This window comes from Zootoca vivipara, chromosome Z1 (assembly GCF_965207765.1).
Source record: "Zootoca vivipara chromosome Z1, rZooViv2.hap1.1, whole genome shotgun sequence".
Lineage (NCBI taxonomy): Eukaryota > Metazoa > Chordata > Lepidosauria > Squamata > Lacertidae > Zootoca > Zootoca vivipara.
In genome coordinates this window covers 30,567,435-30,589,148 of record NC_142583.1, presented here as the reverse complement: position 1 = coordinate 30,589,148, position 21,714 = coordinate 30,567,435, and the positions used below count along the sequence as shown (strand labels likewise).

Genomic DNA, 21,714 nt, shown 5'->3' with positions numbered 1-21,714 from the left:
AGGAGGGAGGGAGGGAGATCCGATGGAAGCAGGAAGCCAACTGAGGGATAGAGAGCTGACACGGGTGCTTAAATGCAGCTAAAACCCCACCCACCAGCCAGCTCCATTGGTGGTTGAGGGGCTTGGCGCGGCAGCGGAGGCAGGCTGAGGCAGGGGGCCGAATATTGCCCCCCCCCCGCTGAAGCGGTAAACGGCTCCCGCTCACAACCCCTCCCCTCTGTGAGGAGGATAGGTCTTACTGTGGTATAAACCATTGATAATGAGGTTTTCAACAGCAGTCAGGTGCTGATGTTTTTGCAGCTGCTGGTTCAATGTGGTTTTATCCTTCTTTGGGCTATGTCTGTACTGTCGAAGATTTCATATTTGATGTTCAGTTTCAAAGCCTGGCGAAGCAGGAGCTGAAACCCAGACAATGAGAAAATGTTAGCCATTGCTATTATGTGGTTTAATTCCCCAACTTCCATTTCTCAGATTTATAGTCCATGTACAGTGCTCTGATAGTGGCTTACAATTTTTTAAATCAAATTGAATTCTCTTTACTTGGTAAATAGTAAATGCAGCTGCCAGTAAGAAATTCAGAGGGGTTGCCAATCAATGTGATGATTCCCTGTGTAGCTGATTGCATAGCTTGTGTCTGCATGTTTGGGGAGCCTGTGTGACTTGGGGAGGTAAATGTGAAAGTCTGCCGATTCTATGTATCTTACTGTCTGTTGGAGGTCTGCAGAACTGTTTTGTTTGGCTCATATCTGGGACATCATTGCATATGTGGGAATTTGCATGAAAGACTGGATGGATAGTTGGTCCATACTCAAGCTGTGATGAAATTCAAGGAGAAGAATCTATATTGTCTTTCCAGAAGATAAATACACCATTCCAGAAGATATATACTATTTAACATTCCTTGCGCTGTAAAAAATGTTTCATATAATTTGTATTCTTCATTATGGGCCAGAGAAAGCTTGTAGTGCTGCAGGGAAAAGGCAGAGGCGACTTAGTTTCCAAAGTTTCCTATAGCACTTCAAAAGTGTGGTACTTATTTCTTTTCAAAGCTGAATTCCTGGCTGCCTAGGAAAGTTTCTGTAAGAGATTTATTCCTGGGTAAGGCAACACACTACAGTGGTACTTCGGTTTACAAACACAATTGGTTCTGGAAGTCTGTACTTAACCTGAAGCGAACTTCCCATTGAAAGTAATGGAAAGTGGATTAATCCGTTCCAGACAGGTCCACGGAGTACTTAAACTGAAAATACTCAAACCGAGGCATACTTGAACCGAGGTATGACTGTACACTGGTTTGGACATAATGCTAAGCTGTGATTTAGTTTTACAGTGGTACCTTGGTTTACAAACACTTCGGGTTACAATCGCTTCAGCTTACAGACTCCACTAACCCGGAAGTAGTACCTCGGATTAAGAACTTTTACTTCAGGATGAGAACAGAAATCGCGCGCCGGCGGCCTGGCAGCAATAGGAGGCCCCATTAGCTAAAGTGGTACCTCAGGTTAAGAACAGTTTCAGGTTAAGAACGGACCTCTGGAATGAATTAAGTTCTTAACCAGAGGTACCACTGTACAAGAATTGGTCACACTAAGCTTCAGGCTTGTCTGTGCCCTCCTCTTCCAGCATGGATTTGAGGAGTTCAGAAGCTTTCGATTCCATTTAAATTAGTGGCAGATTGCTGTATCATTAAAACCCAGACCAAACTGCGGGTAATCTTAACTATGGTTGGCAGAAACAAACAAACCAGACTCAAAAACTAGTTGATGAAGCTGGGTTGTCTTCACTATTGACCACAGTTTAGGGTTACACATTAAACTATAGAAGCGGAAGCTTCCAATCACCTCCTCTTAACTTTACTGGATAGGTGAAGGAAGAGCATGTAAACCTGTGGCTCATTTAAGCTCATTCATCTAAAGCTATGGTTAAGAGTTACGTTCAAATGCAGCCCATCTCTCCACTTCACTGGCTGAAACTGGAAGAGGGAGTGGGCTCGGGTCACCTGGGACCATGTGGTTTTTTGGTCCGACTTCTTGATATGCAGTTAAAGAAACCCAGTTCTCCCTTCAAATTCCTGGCACTGCTGGTCTAGGCATCACAGTGCACTAGAATGGCTGTAGTATGTCAGCTTTGAATTGAATTGTACAAACCATACAAAATAAACTCTCCTCCCCAGGGTATGCATGCTTGTTTGCTCATATATCTGCTTAGAAACGGAACAAAATAGTACGTCGTTTCCATTTAAGCAGCAGGGACATTTTTGTTATTTAAAGGGGGAGGGGAAGTAGCCAAAGGAAGTTCACAGCCACTTTTTTTTTATCGCTCTTCTGTGTAAACTATAAACTATTAGTTCATCTCTTCGATAAAATCCCAGACTTCTGTTTACTGATGATCTGATATAATTGACTGACTCAGATTTTAAGTCTCTGATGGGAAGTCGTAAAGGGAAGCAGGGCTTTGCTGTGTAATGTCCTGCTAATCCATCCTTTCCCGCTGCCTTTAGAGATTGCTCCATGGGTGGCCATGAACACATCTCACATATCAGAAAAACTAACAAAAAGGCCCTTAAGGACAAGAGATAAAATACCTCTACTTTTGCTGTGAGGTAGAGAAAGATGTAAATGGCAATGGATTTTAAAAAAATCAATTTGGACAGGATCAGGTGCCCTATGGGCACCAAAATATAAATAAGGGGTCTTTTAGCCCCATTTTTTCCTCTCCATGCAAGCTCAAGTGCACGTGCACACACACACACACCTGTCAATTCAAGTCACAGGTAGGTAGCCGGTGTGCATGCACATGAAAGCTCATACCAATAACAAACTTACGTAGTTGGTCTCTAAGGTGCAACTGGAAGGAATTTTTTAATTTTGTTTTGACTGTCAATTCAAGACAGACAGGTGTCAGGAGCAAGAAAATCATAGTGTGGAAGTTGGAATTAACACTTTATTAGCAAAAGCACGATCTATGCAGGAGTGTCAGGCCTAATGAGCACAGCAACTCATCTTTCCTCAATGAAGCAGGTACTGAGACTGCTGAGTTCCTGCTTTCCCACAGCTGCCTAAGTCCCCTATACTCCACGCGTTTTTTCCAAGCAATCAGAGACTACATCTGCACCCCTTTTCATGCCTCTTCTAGTTCTGGGAGACTAGAGGGGAGAGGTGTTTGAAACTCCCAGTGTTCTAGGCGCATTTTGCAACTGCAGAGTGGAAGGAGGACCTTTTTCTGCCTCCCAGCTTCTAGCTACTCTCTGAAGACTGGGGAAAAGACCCTCTTAAGAATATATAGGGGGTGGGCAGGGGAAGAACTAGACCATGTGAAAAATGAACATAATATTTTAGCTGCCGTTTCCTCATTTTCAGCTTTGTATTCTTTTTACCAAAAAAGTGCACAGACATTCCATTGTTGTGCCCATAAGCTAGGATTAAGGTTCCATTTAGCTCCTAGCTTTCATATCTTAGTTTCTAACAAGGGGGTGGGGAGCTTGTCGCAGCAGGAGGAGGAGACACCCATGACTCTTCCCCAGCCTGAGTCCTCTTGGCCTCCCTCCTCCCACCCTCCTGCTTTGACTTCTGCCTCTGATTCAGGACTTCCCTCTGCCATGGACTCTACCAGCTCACTAACCCCTGCTACCTCCTCGGTTTCTGACACCTCTTCCCAGTCTTCTCCCTCTGACGACTTATTGTTGTCCCACCACCACTCCCTGGGCTCTGAGCCTTCTTCACTTGGTGGTTCCCCAGCTGATCCCTCCCACCATTCATCTGTGTCCAACCAGTCCTTGACACCAGGTATCTGAAGTATAGGTCCGCACAAGCACCCTTGAGTCTTTTGCAGCTCCTTTTCAACTCAAGGACCACATTCCTTTCTTTGCTGTCTTCTGGGGAGCACATGCCAGTGGGTAGGCCAAAGTACAAGGCAAGGAATGTGAATGTTACCTTTATACAGTAAGCTAGTTTCTGTTCTCACACCCTTCTCTTTCCTCTGTCCAGCCAAGCAAGAAGCGTTTAAGAACCCATTCCTGCCAGACAAATGGTGCTCAAGGCGAATATGTGGCCTAGGGAGTGAGGGGGGTGGTATGGGGAGTGTCCTACAGGCCAGATATTGCATTTTGCCCCCAGACCTGAGATCCCCCATCCCTGTTTTCTAAAGCAATATGAGCCCCCTCAAACTTTTTCTGCAGTTTCCTGAGTGTTTTGACACATAAATATCTTTGTCATTATTTCCCCTCCATCCCCAAAAGTATATTCAGCACAGTATGTTAAAGTAATTTTTATTATTCGAGTCCTTCTGAAGTGACGTAGGATGGTAACCACAGATGGGGGCTTTTTCAGGTGTGGAAATCTCCTCCCAAAGTGCTTTGTCTGCTACCACCACTGGTTTCTTTTCCACACATAATGAAAACATTTTATTAGTCCAGACCAGGCATCCCCAAACTTCGGCCCTCCAGATGTTTTGGACTACAATTGCCATCATCCCTGACCCCTGGTCCTGTTAGCTAGGGATCATGGGAGTTGTAGGCCAAAACATCTGGAGGGCTGCAGTTTGGGGTTGCCTGGTCCAGACCTTTTAGCTGTGCATGTGTGTGATTATACAAGTTTTGTGATTGTTTTTATTGCATGTTGTTCTATAGTTTTCATTTTGTAGGCAACACTTAGTGTTTCTTAGGCACTAAACAATTTAGGCAAACAAATAGCAAACTCTCGAAACAACAACAACAAGAACAACGGGCATTTGAGTTGTGGCAGAGTTCAGACCAGTTCATAGAGTGAAGTCAAGAGAGTAGCTCTTTTGGCGGTCCAGGGAACTAGCCCAGAACTGCCAAGTTTGAGAACTTGTGAGTTAACATAAGTTGTGAGTGTCGTTCTTAATTTTCGGCTTTCTGGTTGCTTATTTAGCAAATATGGCTGTGTATACACTATAATTTAAAGCACAAGATTTCTCCCAAATAATATCGGGAACTCTAATGCCCCCCCCCAAGAGCTACAATTTCCAGAATCCTTAACAAACCATAGTTGCCAGGTTTCTGTGTTTAAAATGCATAGTGTGCAGTGTAGCCCGGCTCTGAAGAAGAAGAAAACAGCCCTCTGCCTGCCCCTGCCTTGTTTGGCAACCCAAGTTTCATGAAAACATACCTTGTCTTGTATGTTCTGAAGCTAATACTGTATAGCCAATTAAATCCACACTGAATGTCCTTTAGTTTCAGTATTTTGATACAGAATAGTCTCTAAGTTTATAAAAAACTATTTTTGCAGTGTGTCTTCTCTTTAGTCGACTTCCTCCACCCCCTGCTTAAAATCCTATTGCCTATGTGTTATACAGTATATCCCTTTTCAGTCATGGCCAAGTGAGAGAACGGAGGGAGCCTTCTGCCTCACACTCATAACAGCATGATTTTACAGTATGACATAGTGTGAAGGTTGTAAAATGAACACAGTAGTCTTTCAGAACAGATTTTCCAGGCCAGAATAGGCCCTGCAGAGCTGTAAACAATGGTATATTATAAAATCTGCTCATAGGGTACTAGTGTGTTTGTGTGGTGTTGTCTTTTCTCGCTGTCTGTCTGTCTGTCTGTCTCTCTCTCTCTCTCTCTGTCTTGCCAAGTCTCGGAAGAAGTTTCATTTCAGTTTGGCAAAAATGTTAATTGCAAATATTTTTCTTATGTGAGGGCTTGTCTTTTTTCTTTTTTCTTCTTTTTTAATAGATTCCATTTGCCATGTTATTTCTATTTTGAAAGGTTACAATTGTCAATGTAATATGCAATTACTAAGGCCTACGAATTAATGTAAAGGGCTGCATGCTGTATTTTAACAAGGATTGTAGCTTGCCTCTAAATTTGAAACATGTGTTTCATGTTATGGCAAAATCATTGGGGCACACAGTCTGCTTAGTTTTATTGGCATAGAAAACTTTAAGTAAAATATACAGTTGTCAGTGATCCTTTACCAGAATTCATCTTGGCAATTAAATAAGTAGTTTTGTTGGACTATTCTGGAACAAGCAGAATATATATATTTCTCTGTCTGAACTTAAAATTGATATAAAATGGGTTTGTGCATGAGGGATGTTGAATTGTGAAGCTGCAACGTAATAAACATAGAAATCATTAATGTTTATAAAGGATGGAGTGTATATTCAACTCCCTTTCCCTGAAAACAAGCTGTAGGTAACGGTTTGTGTTTACCATTGAAGCAGAACTTTTAGCCCATTATATCAAATATGTGCCTGCCTATTTAACAATAGTCATTTCTGTATTTGAAAAACAAATATGTAATAAGGGGTGGGTGAGAAGTATGTTTTAAATACTAATGGAGACAAGAGGGAAGAAAATATTTTCAAAGTATCAGTGAAATATGAATACATGAAAAGTGGCATAAAGGCTTTGAGGAGGATATGTCAGATGAAGTCTGGACTTTCTTATTTGGAAAGTGCCCAACAATTTTTTTAAAAAAACAACAACAGCTAACTATGAGATGGCAGTGCAATGACATTGAATCACTTGGGAAGAAAGTAAAATTGGCTCAAGAAAAGATGACAGATTGGCAGCAAAAATGTGCACTCGGCTTTGAGCAGCTTCCACAGGAAGGACACAGATGTGGCATAGTGTCATTCATTTTAATCCATCATGGCTGCTCTATTGTTTGCGTAGAACAGACCATAAGTACTGGATGTGTAGGCCTAGCAGGGTCCAGATGAACAGCTGTTTGTTCTCTGAAGAAGTTAAAGGGGATTAAGAAACATATTTGGTGTGGAGGTCATGAGCTTCTGGTATACGGTGATCAATAGGTAGATAGAGAGACAGGCTTTAATAGACTTTGCTGCATTGTTAAATATAGCATTCCAATATATACCAAGTACAGTCGTACCTCGGAAGTCAGACAGAATCTGTTCCGGAAGTCCGTTCGACTTCCAAAACGTCCAGGAACCAAGGCACGACTTCCAATTGGCTGCAGGAAGCTCCTGCAGCCGATCAGAAGCCGCGACGGACATTCGGGTTCCAAAGAACGTTCGCAAACCGGAACAATCACTTCCAGTTTTGCGGCGTTTGGGAGCCAAAACATTCGTCTCGCAAGGCATTAGACTTGCGAGGTGTGACTGTACTGGTATTATATATTCTTACAATGGCTAGGATACTGTATATAGGATACCTGGAAAGAAATTTCCAGGGAAAGGGCTGGAGCTCAGTTGTATAGCATCCGCTTTGCATTCAGAAGGTCCTGTGTTCAAATCCAGGCATCTCCACGTAAGACTAGAAGAGAACAGAGTCTGAATGCCTGAAGAGCTGCTGCCAGTCAGTGTAGACAGTACTGAGCTAGATGGACCGAAGGCCCATTAGGTATAGGGTGGTTTCCCATGTGAAAACACAGTTTGAGTACAATAGGACTGATAAGGAAATTATGGGAACAATGTAGTTTTCATTTCTCAGACACTTCTTTTTAAACTAGGCAAAAGGACTTAAGTGATGTTTTAAATGTTTAAAAGGTTTCTAGATGAAGACATTGTGAAATATATTGTTCAATTACTCAGCACCATTGATGAAACTTTGTGGTACCCTAGAAGTAATGTCATGGAGGCCACTTGCCTGAAGTCTAGCTCAGTTATCAGTGAGTGATGGCATCGTGATGTGTGCATGTTGCTGTGTCATACTCCCCCAATAGTCAGAAGTGTACATAGCTCTCCCCTTCCTTGTGCAATATAGGACATCACTTCATGGGTTCAATTTCACTTCACTCAAATGTTGCAAGTTCCTCTTTCTATTTTAGTAATACTGAACTCCTGCTCTTACTAATCTTCCTTACCGGAGTAAATCCTTTCCCTATCAATGCGGTCAAAGGAATACTATCTTATTTTTGCTTTTTTTTCTAAACCACCAGTTTGTTTACTGTTTATAGGCTTGGCTTTGCCAAAGATATTTGCGATTGTGCGTGTGTGTTCATTTTTTTAATTATTATTATTATTCAGGTATCATATATATCTTTAGGCTGCAATTCTATATGCACTTACCTGGGAGGAAGCTGGGGCTTGCTTCTCAATATGTATTATAGGATCGTACTGCAAAAAGCCCTGAAATGTTTTATTAATACACTGTCAAGGATCCAACTAGGTTTAAAATATTTATATCCTGCCTTTAGCTTTTAAGAGATATTATTTATTTATTTATACCCTGCCCATCTGGCTGGGTTTCCCCAGCCACTCTGGGCGGCTTACAACAGAAAAATGAAATAAAATCTATTAAACATTAAAAAGCCTCCCTAAACATGGCTGGCTTCAGATGTCTTCTAAAAATCTGGTAGCTGTTTTTTTCTTTGACATCTGATGGGAGGGCGTTCCACAGGGCGGGCGCCACCACTGAGAAGGCCCTCTGCCTGGTTCCCTGCAACTTGGCTTCTCGCAATGAAGGAACCGCCAGAAGGCCCTTGGTGCTGGACCTCAGCAGGGCCGACTCAAGCACGCCGGGCGCCCGGGCGCCGTGGTGCGGAGATCGCTCCGGCGCCCCCGCCCTGCTCCATTTCTTGCCGCGGCTGGTGGGCGGGCGCAGCGCGCAGCATGGTTTCCGTGCGGCTCTCCCCTACCGGGCCGGCGCCCTGCACCACCCAGACTACCCCTAGAGCCGTCCCTGGACCTCAGTGTCCAGGCAGAGACGATGGGGGTGGATACCCTCCTTCAGGTATACTGGACCGAGGCCATTTAGGGCTTTAAAGGTCAGCACCAACACTTTGAACTGTGCTCGGAAACGTACTGGAGATGCTCAAGTCTTATTGATGCTGCAGCCTTGACTGGTGCAACCAACTTTCCTGTATGCAGTGCATTCTTTTCCTTTTCCTGTCCCATCCAGCTGCTGCTTCCCCCCGTCCCCAACACACATGCCCTCAAAATTAATAAGGATACCCTCCAGCACATGTTGTAAGGGGAGGAAGTCCCTAACCACTGCTTCAGCATTGGATAACAACCCAAGACCAGCATTTCAACAAAATTTGAATAGTTGGAGATTAAGAAACAGGATCACAGCTGATGAAACAAAGTCTTTCAGTTTAGCATGTTTAAACGCTGGCTAAAGAATAAAATTCTTAAGGTTAGGGGAGGACCGTCGGTGATGTAGGCTAGGGATTTGCATCAGAGAAGGCTCTCACCTGTGCTCCCAACCAGCCCCATCTCATCTACCTGTTGGAGAGCCTGTCCAGCAGTTCTTGGTGAGTAGACAGATGATTTTGTAGGTATGCCATAAACCCACTGGCGGAGGAAGGCGGGTGCAGTGGGTGCAGTCTGCCCCGGGTATCATCCCTGAGGGGGGGGTGACATCACTGCCCCACCCCCTGGGTGCCAGAGCAGCTAGCTATGCCTCTGCATAAACCTAGGCCATTTAGAGCAGTCATCCCCAAACTTCGGCCCTCCAGATGTTTTGGACTACAATTCCCATCATCCCTGACCACTGGTCTTCTTAGATAGGGATCGTGGGAGTTGTAGGCCAAAACATCTGGAGGGCTGCAGTTTGGGGGTGCCTGATTAAGAGCTTTAAAGGGTAATAAACAGCTACCTGAAACTGGAATCCAGTGCAGCTGTTTATAATAGCTTTGATAGCACATAAAGTGGTTACAGTGTCTCTGACTCGTTGGATAAATGCTACTAAACATCTGTACAATTAGAGAGAGATAAGCTCAACTGAAATAATAACCTCAAAATAATATACCTCTATGAGATTCTGCCAGAATATTTTATGCTAGAAGATAATAAAGTTGGGGTGGGGTGTCAAAAATACCAATAAGGGACATTAAATTCAATAGAGGGAAATGACTCAGAACGGGTGGGGTCATTCTAAAGAGTAGAACTCCACTGACCTTTATTCTGCTGGAAGTTCTTTAGGAGCCTGTGAACATACCACTAGGCCACAATCATGTAAAAGTGCTGTGCATGTGAAATGTCACCATCTCATATGGAGTTATGTATGAGTAAAGTATGCAGAAAGGGTCCCTGTATAACATGTCCAACCAACCATAAGATTCACAAATCTATAAGCATACATGTAATATACTTCAGTGGACATAAAAACGGCAATAAACCATAATAAACTGAGGAACAGCCTCAGTGGATCCTCAGATCCATTTCAGCTATTAAGTCTGTTTCAAATATATCCTACCCTGTTTCCCCCTTTTTAATACGTAGACATAAAGTAAGCCATGGCAGGGTTTTTGAGCATTTGAGAAATATAAGGCATACCCTGCAAATAAGCCATACTTCTGCACCGCGGAAACCAACCCCCACAGGCACCTCCACTCACAGAGTCACTCCATGAGGCCGGCACTGCAGGAGCGCGATCAGCTGTGAAGCGGCGCTCCAAGAACTCCGCTTAACGTAGGATTGCACTCCTGCCTTGCTGGTTGCATCCCTGCGCTCCGCCTTCTCATCCACCTCCGTCCCTGCCGCTTCCGTGCTTGCCGCCACCGCTGGGCTCACTGCTTCTTCCTTGCCTGGCCCGGCCAAGGAGCTTGGAGCGCCCTGCAGCGGCGGGTGGAGCACCTGAGCCAGCGGCCTCCGCCTGGCCCGGCCAAGGACGCCTGCCGCCCCGCCACCCGGAATTGGTGGCTGCTGCAGCGCCCTGAGCCAGTGCCCTGAGCCGTAAAAACCAAATTACAAATTGCAAATTATAATTGAAGGATATAATTTATTATTTATAATGAGTGTGAGGATACGTGAGAAGAGGATGTGTTGTTAACAAGTCTGAACTCTAATGATTTGGCAGGCTTTCAATATAAGTAAATTAGTCTAAGCTTTTTTTTACTGATCTGAAACATGGTTATAGCCCTTCTAGGTGTTTTGATACTTCCTGCTGCCTGTTCACGAAGATCTTTTATTAGCTGTGTAACTTGTGCAAGTGAGGGGATTCCATCAAGAGGAGATAAATGTTTCACATGACTGCCCCGCCCCCCAAATCTGCTTCCATGATACAGCTGCAGCCCCCGACAAGGTGAAACCCCTCTAGGGAAATGTCTGGAATGCAGGGTGTACTGCTTCTGTTTTCAATCATCTCTACCTGGCGTTACAAATTGCATCTAGGAACTGTATCTCCGTCCTGCAGTTTGTTGGCTTTCTGTTGTAATAGAGATGGTTGCTGCCTTTCTGGTGTTAAAGCTGTGGTTAAATAGGGCTGTGTGAACTAGAAGAAGGGCAGGAAAACACTGCAACTATATGAAAAGTGTTAAGGAATAGAAAGGGATCAATAAGCATCGTTTACATTTCTCTAGGAAAAGAAATCCCAATTACATGCTCTTTGATTTGACCACCAATAATGCTTCTTGCATACGGAATTTATAGGAAAGCTAATGATGGGAGAAAATACTAAAATGAAGTTCATAGTGCTGTCAATTCTCTTATTATATTAGTACCTCTCTCTAGCACATCAGCAGATCAAATCCTGATATGCCAGTCTCGTCCTACCCTGTTCCCCAACCTGCTTGGTCATTACTCCTGTCACCTCTTCCTCTACCTGAGGGGGGTGGGGAATGTGCCACACATGAATGGCTGAGGTGGTAAGGTGTTGTGTTACAGTCATACCTCAGTTTGTGACCGCAATCGGTTCCGCGGAGCTGGTTGCTCCCCGAATCGGCCGCTCCCCGACACATGCTTCTGTGCGTGCGCGAAGCGCCGATAGAGCACTTCTGCGCGCGCTGTGCAGATCGCTTCCATATTGCTTCTGCGCATCTGAGCACCGCGGAACCCGGATTTAAACACTTCCAGGTCCGCGATGGTCGGAAACCGAAGCGGTCGCAAACGGAGGAAGTCGCAAACCGAGGTATGACTGTACATCCATTGCAGGTAAATTGGGACGTTTTGGTTTCCTGCTATAGAAGGCGAAGGAGCCGATGTAGTGACAGAGCAGGCAAGCAAAAGTGGAAACACAGTAGCAATGTATTGGCATTCAATTTGCTGGCAGGCATATTCCATATGACCAAGCCAGCCGTTTCTAACCTGGTGTGCCAGATGGGGCTGATGAGAGTTGATGCCCAAAATATCTGGAGCACACCAGGTGGACAAAGGCTAATTTAAGCTGTCCTCCCACACTATGTATTTATACGTTATGATAAATGTCAGAAATTCTTTGAATGCTGGCTTTTCTCAGTGATCCTTCAAATTCTCAAGGCTAGCTAAGTGTACAGTGGTAGCTTGGTTTAAGTACACAGTTGGTTCCGGAAGTCTGTACTTAACCTGAAGCATACTTAACCTGAAGCGAACATTCCCATTGAAAGTAATGGAAAGTGGATTAATCCGTTCCAGATGGGTCCGTGGAGTACTCAACCTAAAGCGTACTTAACCCAAATTATGAGTGTAATTGGTTCTGGAAGTCCGTACTTAACCTGAAGCGTACTTAACCTGAAGCGAACTTTCCCATTGAAAGTAACGAAAAGTGGATTATTCCATTCCAGCCAGGTCCACGGAGTACTTAAACTGAAAGTACTCAAGCCAACGCATACTTAAACCGAGGTATGACTGTATTTGGCTGGTCCTGTACCCAGTGACATGAAGCTTCCCCAGCCCACATCCAGGAATTAGGCATTAGGCATGGATGTCTGAAAAACAAAGGCTGAAACGCCACACCACCAGGGAGATACATACAGGCTTCCCCTTGTGAAACAAACTGTGACATTTGCTAGTAGAACCATGTGGGATTTTGTTTGTTTGTTCTTGACAATTTACTAATTCGTATCATTTATGGATAAAGGAGGATGGCTCACTGGTAAATGCCGGAACGGGGGATCTTGTGGCATAACATTGGTTCCCTTTCTTTCACTATCCCGTTCCGTTTCTCTGATGATTTTTGCACATTCACAGTACACCCCCCCAAAGAGCAATACACCAATAAAGGATAGGGTATACAGTGGTCGCAATCCAACATAGGATTATGCATATTGTAAGTTATTGAATCAATGGATTTCCTCATGCTTCACTATGTGTTAGATCAGAGCCACTGCGTAGCAGATGGGCTGGAGTGCTTACTCATATATATTCCAGTGTCTGCAGGCAGATGTGTTCCGGAGTTGTCTCTATTTTACATTATCTCTCCCTGATAAGCCTGTGCCTTTATTTTACCCCTTGGCGAGGTATTTGGAAATGTCTTTCTGAAAAGTGTGTTGATTTATGCACGTATGCACTATCGCACACTGATGTCTCTTCCGCCTTCCATATCAAGATGGTAAAAGTTGCTGGATGTGTTTTGAATTGCAGCTGTTCAATAAGAAGCACAACCAGATCTATTGTGGGAATAAGCATTCTGTTAAACATCGCTTTTTGTTTTTTAAGGAAACTCTTTTGGTCAGCTTTCTTCGGCTTGCTTCAGAAGCTTAGCAGGACATAATGTCGCAGACAACATTTTTGAGTGGGCGAAGGAGGAGCATTCAGCCCCAGTACTTGGACACAACCACAGTTATGAAGTGTCAAGTGACCATCAGAACCAGGACAGTGTGTATCCTGCAACTAAGGTGGCCATGTGTCCTATGTTACAAAAAACAGTGCTCTGTTTGAAGGAGTCTTCTCTTTGAAGGATTGCCTGGTCCAGGTCTAGTTTTAATCTAACCATAAGAAGGGAAATCAGGAACCTTGGAAGTTGCCCAGCAACAGTGAGCACCTGGGCAGCAGACTAAGCAGGCATGCAGGTCACCTGGTTGCAATCTTACCCACTATGGTGAGATTTACTCTTATTTAAATTACAAATTATAGAATTTTTCCCTAATTTTTTATTTATGTAAATAATCAAACCTTTACGAACCTATATACTTTTGGGGGGGGTATCCTCTTTTTGTAAGCATCCATCCTACCTAGAACATTTCCTGGAATGTACAGTCGTATCTTCGTTTTGGAACAGCTTAGTTCCCGAACGTTTTGGCTCCCAAACGCCGCAAACCCAGAAGTGACTTCCAGTTTGCGAACTATTTTTGGAAGCCGAACATCCAACGGGGCTTCCGGGGCTTCCAATTGGCTGTAGGAGCTTCCTGCAGTCAATCAGAAGCCGCACTTTGGGTTTCGAACATCTTGGAAGTCGAACAGACTTCTGGAACGGATTCTATTCAACTTAAGGTGCAACTGTATTTTCAATACCTATGGGAATCTCTAGGCCAGTGGTTCCCAACAGGTGGTCCGCGGACCCCCAGGGGTCCGCGAGCTATGCCAGAGGGGTCCGCAAGATGCTATTAAAATAAAAAATATATTAAATATATTTCGTATGATAACAGATTTTTTGTTTTGGCTGCTTCCTGCATGAGCAGAGTCTAGCGCAAAACTAGAATTAGATAGAGGCAGTAGTTCTGCTGTATGCCGTTAGGTGGCGCTTTACAAACACTACTGTTTTGCAAAGAGGCAGCGCGCGCATTCTACTGACGCTCACCTCCCCAAGATGCTTTGCGCGCGTCAGCTTCATTTGTGCGCTAATGCGCAGGTACCCTGTCTTTTCCATTCCCCTCCCTCCTCCCTGGCGTGCGCTGCCTCTTTGCAAAACAGTAGTGTTTGTAAACAAAACGTTGTTTTTCGCGGAAGCTACAGTTCGCGTAGTTAAAAATGGACCGTTGGTTAAAGTGGTTCGTTAAAACGACAAAGGCCTACAGATGAAGAGGAAGATAATGCATTTGATGTTCAAGCAAGTAAGTCAGTGACTCTCGAACCGATCTTGTCAGTGTCCATTGAACCTAAATCGTCGGCGTCCCTTAAACCTAACCCTTCCAAGATCAGTGTTAAGCTTACTGGAAAAATTAGATTAGGAATTAGGGATTAGATTTAGGATTAGGAATTAATGGGGGTCCTTGTCACAATAGCGGCTCGATGAGGGGTCCTCGAGAAAATTTTGTTGGGAACCCCTGCTCTAGGCAGAAAAATCTTGAGGAATATGTGTCAGATTTTTATTGTGTCCCTTAAAACATAGGACTTGCTAAGCCTTGTCTTGTCTGTAGTCACATTCACGAAGACTTAAAGGTTCAGTAAAATGCCCATATGACTATAAGCAAATGTGAAAAGCAGGGAGTATGAAACAAAGTTCAGCTTCCTCTGTCATTTGAGTGTTGCATGTCTTAGGAAACATTTTTCTAGCAATTGTCTCATCTTAAATGATTAGTGCCATACCAGCTCCACCCCCAGAAATATGTAGGAGGTCTTATACTTTGCCTAGACAAGTAGACCAACCTTAAGTATCTAATTGTACTTTAAGATGCTTCCTTCACTTTAGTTCCACTGAGAAATATTTTTAAAGGCCTTACACTGTTTACATTGGAAGCTCAACCCCCACCGCAATCCCTCTTTCTCTTATTTCAGTTTTATAGCATATTGAAACCGCGGCACATGAAAGGTACAGGATAGAGGTATCTATTAAAGAGGAAGGCTGCTGTCCTAAATGCACTTTAACTCCAATTGAACTTGGAGGAACTTGCTCCTCTGGTCTGTACTGTTAATATCTTGTAAAATAGCATGCATAAACTGCAACAAGATATTAGAAGCAAAAAGCTTGTGGAAATGTGTTTAGGCTGTTTCCCCCAAACTCTGTCTCTCACACACATTTTTTGATCAGAGCAACAAAACTCTGTAACAAGAAAACGCATGCTTTGTGCTCGCTTCAGTGTCTGCAGTGGAGCAAAACTTTCCAAACAGCTGAAAACTCCCTGTTGCCCCGGCTGATTTCCAAAAGGAAAGGGACTCCATAAATGGGCATAACTGCTGTGGGATTGGTTTGTGAGCTACAAAGGAGGCTGAGTCAGAGTGACCTGCTTGAAGCCAGACAGTATGTATGAAGGGGGGGGGAGGACGGGAGGCCGTATGGATGGAGGGGAGGCAGGCAGCTCGCTTCCCCAGAATGTTTGAACAAGACAAAGAACAGTTCCAGCAACCAAATAAGGAAGTCGGAGCCCTGGTATTTCACAATACAAGCATGTTAAGGTTTTTGGGAAAGCTGGGAAGAGAGGGAATACGTTCTTGTGTAGCAAAGTGTAGGTTAAGAGCAGGAAACCCATCCATCTTTATCCCTGTTAAATCCACGGTCAGCAACTCTGACAAACTCAGAACAGGGCAGCACTTTTGCACCACTTCTTAGTGGAGCTTTTCTTTGAAAGAGAACAATAACGGGCAACTCTTCTCTTGAAAACTGAAGGGCGGTGGTACGTGCTCCCTCCTCAGAGATATCAGTTAGCTTGAAAACATTTAATCAAATCAGTTGACAGCTTGCAGTTCTGTGACTTGTTTATTTTTTAGTCTATTTTTAATACTAAAAATGCTTGTAGTACTCTGAAAACTGTGCCCCCCCTCTTCTTTGGAATAGGATGAGGGCTATGTCAACAACTGCCTGGGCCCATTTTCATTGGGCTTAGTTAGATGTTATAGCAAATATGAAAGTTGGCAATGGGTAATTACTTAAATAATAATAATCGGAGATTCCCAACATTGCAGTTCTAAAGACTATTGGGGGGGGGAACTATACCGTTTTCAAAAAGTCGTCTTATCCCTTTCCCTATGTAGGATGGAGTGGGAGAAGGACAGGAAGCAATTCAGCAACGTTTCCTGTGTTGAGGCTCTGCACAAATGCTGTCCAGGTGCCCAGCTAATAGAAATGGCAAAGGAGGACCAGGGAGTGGGGAGGGACTTGGTCCCTTACATTTTTAGCAACTCTGCTCCAAAGTTGTAAGGTGGTAGTGTGATCTGGCTCAGCTGTTCTTTCTTTTCGTTGGTCGGCAGCCTGGCACACTATGGCCTGTAAGCTTTATAAGAAATACAAAAAAATTACCAAGAAATACACAGAAATAATAATTTTTTAAAAAAAACCCTTCCATTGCCGTTTTTGAAAGGTGGTAAATAGCTATAAACCCAGAAAATATTACAGTTGAAAAGTGATTAGCATGCACATTAGCATGCACACTGTTGCTGGAAAATATTGCTAAATTCAAGGCTAAAGGATAAGTCAGAAGAAAGTCAGCAGCTTTTGGTTTCTTTTGTGTCTCATGCTTTCAACAACTGTGACTTATGGTCCTTGTTAAGGCTATACTGTACTTGGTTATGTATGGAAGTAATAAAGGAAAGGAAGAAAGATCAGGTTTAGGGTTGGGATATGTTATTCCTTTTTTACCTACTACCTATTATATATACTGGCAGGTGGGTCCCAGCTCTAGTCTCTACTGATCTGCCATGACGTCTCCATGATTATTTGTTATGTATACTTTTAATTGCATTGTTGAAAGAATGTGCAATTATTTAAGCAAAGTTTTTTTTAAGGGAAGTGGGTGCGGTCTAGAGGCAGTTGTAGAAAAAGTGTGTCACTCAGAACACCTGCATGGAGATCTTTTATTACTTCTAAATCGCTTCTCAAAGCCTATTATTTTCTGGGAAGTGTTTGGCTCAACCTCCTCCTTCCTCACTGCAGCTTTGGATAAACGACTGAAACTGTTTCATTTTCTTTCCCCGTTTCCCCCTACTTCCATTTCCCTCCTCTTGTTCTTTTGCTTCCTTAGTACAGAGACTTTTAGGGCTTTCCCATACTTACCATTTATAGTGGAATAGTTGCTGTTTGTTTCTGTTGTTGTTGTTGGCATGTTGCCACATGACGTCATGTTCAGCTAGAACTCCGGAACAATATACTCAAAAATGTACTTTCCCTTATATATATCTCCGATTCCTGTGAAAGATACAGTACGGATCCTCAGTGTTTTAATTTGTGTGGCTTGTGTAGAAGCATAATCCTGGTTTCTGTGTGCAGGGTGGGTGTGGTTTTTGAGACATCTGTTTTATGCCACTTCCCCCTGAGTGATCCTGGCTGTCAGTTTGCAAGCACATTTCAGAGCAGAGATGTGGCAGACAGAGGTCATGGTACTGTGTCAAAGTACTGCCCATCCTAGCGATTGTTATCTACAGGCAAAATGTCATCACAGTAACCAAGTTGGCCATAGCTCAGGCAAACACACGATTCCTCTTCTGATCTCCTATTCTCCCACGAAATACTAGGAATTAAATACCCCCTCCCCCCCCAAAAAAAAATGCTGTGAAAGAGCTGTCCTCATGCAGATACTCAAAATTCAAACATGGCCTACCTGGAGTAACACAAGGTTGCAATAGGAGTGTGGTTGCAGCCTTGGAACTTTTCTCCATTCAGGAACCATCTACCATTTGTGTGGAAAGGAAAAACCCCACAGCCATTCTGTAATAATAGTGAGTGTGAGCTAAATTCACTCTTTAAAACGTTGGATGAAACACCAACTAAATGGTGAGGAAAGGCCCATAGATTGTAACCCTCTCAGGACAAGAACCTTTAAAGTGCCAGGCACACTGATGGTGATATAAAATTATAAATAATACTAATTAATAGTGTTATTAAAACCAGGCATACAAAGAATCTGGAGTGAGTAACTGGTAGCTGATGGACCTACCATGAAAGCCCTAGTTTTTTAGGTAGTTCAGAATGTCAGCTTTCAGAAACTTTCTGTGCCCTTGTACTTAATATATGACGGCAAATATTTCCAGTATGGTTCTTGGAACAAACAACAAAAAATAACTCCTTGAATGAACTTCTTTAAAGAATCTTCATTGCCACATTATTTTTGACCTTCACCCCCTTCATTCTTTTTCTATAAAAGCAGAACTGTGAGATCAAAACAAGGAAATAAGAGGCCAGTCAGAATAGGAATGTCCATCACTGGTATCAACTGTCCACTTGGGCTCATAGCTTCGAGGTGTTCCTGCAAGAATATTTTACCTATGTGTGGCTCTCTTTTATTTTTTAGTTTGCTAAAAATCTTCTACATCTCCTTTCATTTTGAAAAGAAATACTGAGGTGATTCACCAACAAAACAACAACAAATACCACAATAAAACTACCTCAATAAAACAAAGTTAAAATGCCAATCTCAGTAACCAGGAATGCTGATAACAAGTCAGGGGAATTCCTAGGTAAGCAGATAAGCTTTCAGTCATCAGTGGAAAAGTCCCGCAGTCAGAGCCCACCTGATTTCCACAGGGAAATCATTCCACAGTGTGGATTACAAATTCTTTTTAAAAGCTGTGTTAGTATAGCCAGTGTTCCTCATTTTCATGGCCACAACATAATGAAAGTAACAGCCCTAGTTTTATCACTCTTGTACTATTTGTGATCAAGTTTGCCACCCATCACACACACACCCCACATGCAGTCAGAAAATGTAGGTTGGCAACACTGTGTCTGGCTATAATCTACAAGCTGGCAATTTTAAAGCATAAAAAATGGCTTTCCACCACTTGAAACACACTTTCTACCTCTGTAAATAACTTCTTCCTGGGTTGCATTGTGAGGACTACTTGAAAGGACAGCTACATGACTATTTTAGCCATTATGAATAATGCCAAAGTGAATGCAATTATTATTTTTAGCTAGAGCATCGCTTCATCTGTTATGTGGACTATTCACAACTCTAGATTCCTGAATCATTTTTAATTTCAAAAGTAGCTTTGCATCCCTCTACTATAGATAATTGTATCACTTTGGAAAGGTCAATGATGGAGCAGCTTTCCGGGATTATTTCTGTAATATATAAATGCCTTTCCAATACTCTTGTTAAAGCTCCAAAGAATGTTTCTAGTAGTATTATTTTTGTAAACTTCTTTAGCTGTAATGTTTTTAGTATGATACAAGATTTTTTGTGTCTTTTAATAAAATTTGCATTTATTTCCAATTAAATAAAATGAAAATTGGGTGAGATTCGTATTCTAGAGTGGGTCTGATTCCATAAACATCTGCCCAAGGAGATGTGGATCAGGTGACTCTGCTCTGGGATGCAAATAACAAAACTCAATTGAAATCTTAAAAATACTTAGGGTCCTGCAGTCCTGATTATCAGATATTGACTTAAAATATGATATATGAATGCGAAATATCTGGTATGAATATTCACACTCACAAACCTTTGCTTCTCCCTTCACAGCATAAGCAACCAAACCAGGAAGCCTATAATTTAGGGATGGGGAACCCGTTGTCCTCCAGATGTTGTTTGATTCCAGTTCCCATGAGTTTTGGTCTTGTTTTGGCTGGGGTTGTTGGGAGTTGTACAACAACAACATCTGGCCAATCGAAGGTTCTTTATGCCTGCTATTTCTAATTAAATCATTTCCAGTTTTGTCTGCAATGCAAAACTGGTTGCCAGGTTCAGAACGAGCCACATTTTGAAGTTGGTTTAATATCATGACTTTCTCTGAAGCTGGTAATGCCAGTGACTTTATTGGAGAGCTTCAGTTTTATTATGTATAATCAGTTTGAAAATAAAAGAACAGAGAGCATCATAAAACTAGTCTGAGAATAATAAAGGCAATAAAAAAACCCAGGTGTATTTACACCCTTAGGATCAGTGATGTTATCTCACATAACATCACATAGTTTAAACCATTTGATGATGGCAAATAGTTGACACTTGGAATTGAACTTAACCCAGTTGTAACTATGGCATCACATTGGTATCCATGGTGCCAGGAAACCAGCTGAGCCCAACTAAATTGTGCCCTGTAATCCTACTTGACCTTTGTTGAAGAAGGCACACTGCATCAGAAACTGTGTGGTTTAATGGATTTTGTAATGTGATGGCAAGCAGCAATGCCCTTCTGATTTTACGAAGGAATTTTCATTTCTGTCTTTTGTAATACTTACAATCAGTACCTATTTACTACGCAGCAAATGATGAAGATACTTTTTACGTTTATCTTGATTCCAGGGTATACTGTACAGCAATTTTGGATTAGAATGTTCTGTATCATGCTGTTGTTGCCCCTTTTAAGATAACATTTAACTGCTTTTAAAAAATATATACATACAGTACATTCAGTCTCTGAGCAGTCAGTTACAGGTAGCTTCTGATCTCTTTTTAGGGAAGGAGGTTGAAAAGGCAGCTGCTTTAATGCTTCAGGTATAACTTGGGTGTTGCCTACTTTCTTTACTGAGACTGAAATTTTCATTTCGGCTGACAGTGCTCTGCCAGAGACCAATGAATGAAAAAGTATTGCTGCTTCTAGAATAAGATCACCAGTTTTTCAGTGAACACCTTTGGCTGTTCCTTTAGCAGCAGCTTGATGTGGAGGATATTGTCAGATGATATTGTTTATCTCCTTGCTATGAAAAGCTTCATCTGCCGAGTTTGGCATATCAAGCTGTTAAGCCACAGGAGCAAGTTAGACTGTCTCTTTTCCTGGCCAATCTCTTTTCCAGAGACTGATGACAAAACATGTCATTTAGTGTTATTGACCGCGATGCTTTTATGATACGGCTTCAGGCCCTGGACAGGACATCTTCTGTGTTCTTCTGTGCTCTTTACAGAAAGATATCTGTGGTTATGGCTCATCGCTGTATGTCACTAGAATGTTTCCTGTGCGGTTTCTGCAGACACTGGGTTCCAACAGACAGCTGGTAATATTGGGGGACTGGATTTGGGTAAACTGACATCATTTGACCGTGCACCCAACACTTCAGGGCCAAAGCATTCACTTTTCTCCCAAGCTGAAAGGGAAAGTTGGGGCACCCTTTTGTTACTGCTGATGCTTTAAAAAGGAAATAAATAAATCATAAATCTATTCCAAAGCATCCTGAGATCTGTCAGTAGATTGAGATCTACCTTTGGCCTCTTCTCTGTGAGAGTCCCATAGTACTCACTGTGACTGGCTTCTTAGCAAGTATGCATAGATCTTATTTAATAATGGCTTGACTGCAGCACTATATATTTATTTAAAAGCATTTATAAACTGCTTAAT

The 21,714-nt window shown here is 42.7% G+C and overlaps 1 protein-coding gene and 1 long non-coding RNA gene across 5 annotated transcripts in view; one reads left to right on the top strand and one right to left on the bottom strand.

Moving 5' to 3' along the window:
• The window catches only part of PALLD (palladin, cytoskeletal associated protein), a 225,245-nt gene that overhangs the window by 133,870 nt on the left and 69,661 nt on the right, over positions 1 to 21,714 (top strand). The window lies entirely within an intron of this gene.
• LOC148687322 (uncharacterized) lies at positions 262 to 17,629 on the bottom strand. 2 transcript variants are annotated; one of them, XR_015947550.1, is made up of 3 exons: positions 17,498 to 17,623; positions 16,616 to 16,718; positions 262 to 398 (listed from the first exon to the last, which is right to left on the bottom strand). It is a non-coding gene; the product is annotated as an uncharacterized LOC148687322 (long non-coding RNA). The 2 variants fall into 2 exon arrangements; XR_015947551.1 differs by lacking the exon at positions 262 to 398 and having other exon boundaries at positions 16,189 to 16,718; positions 17,498 to 17,629.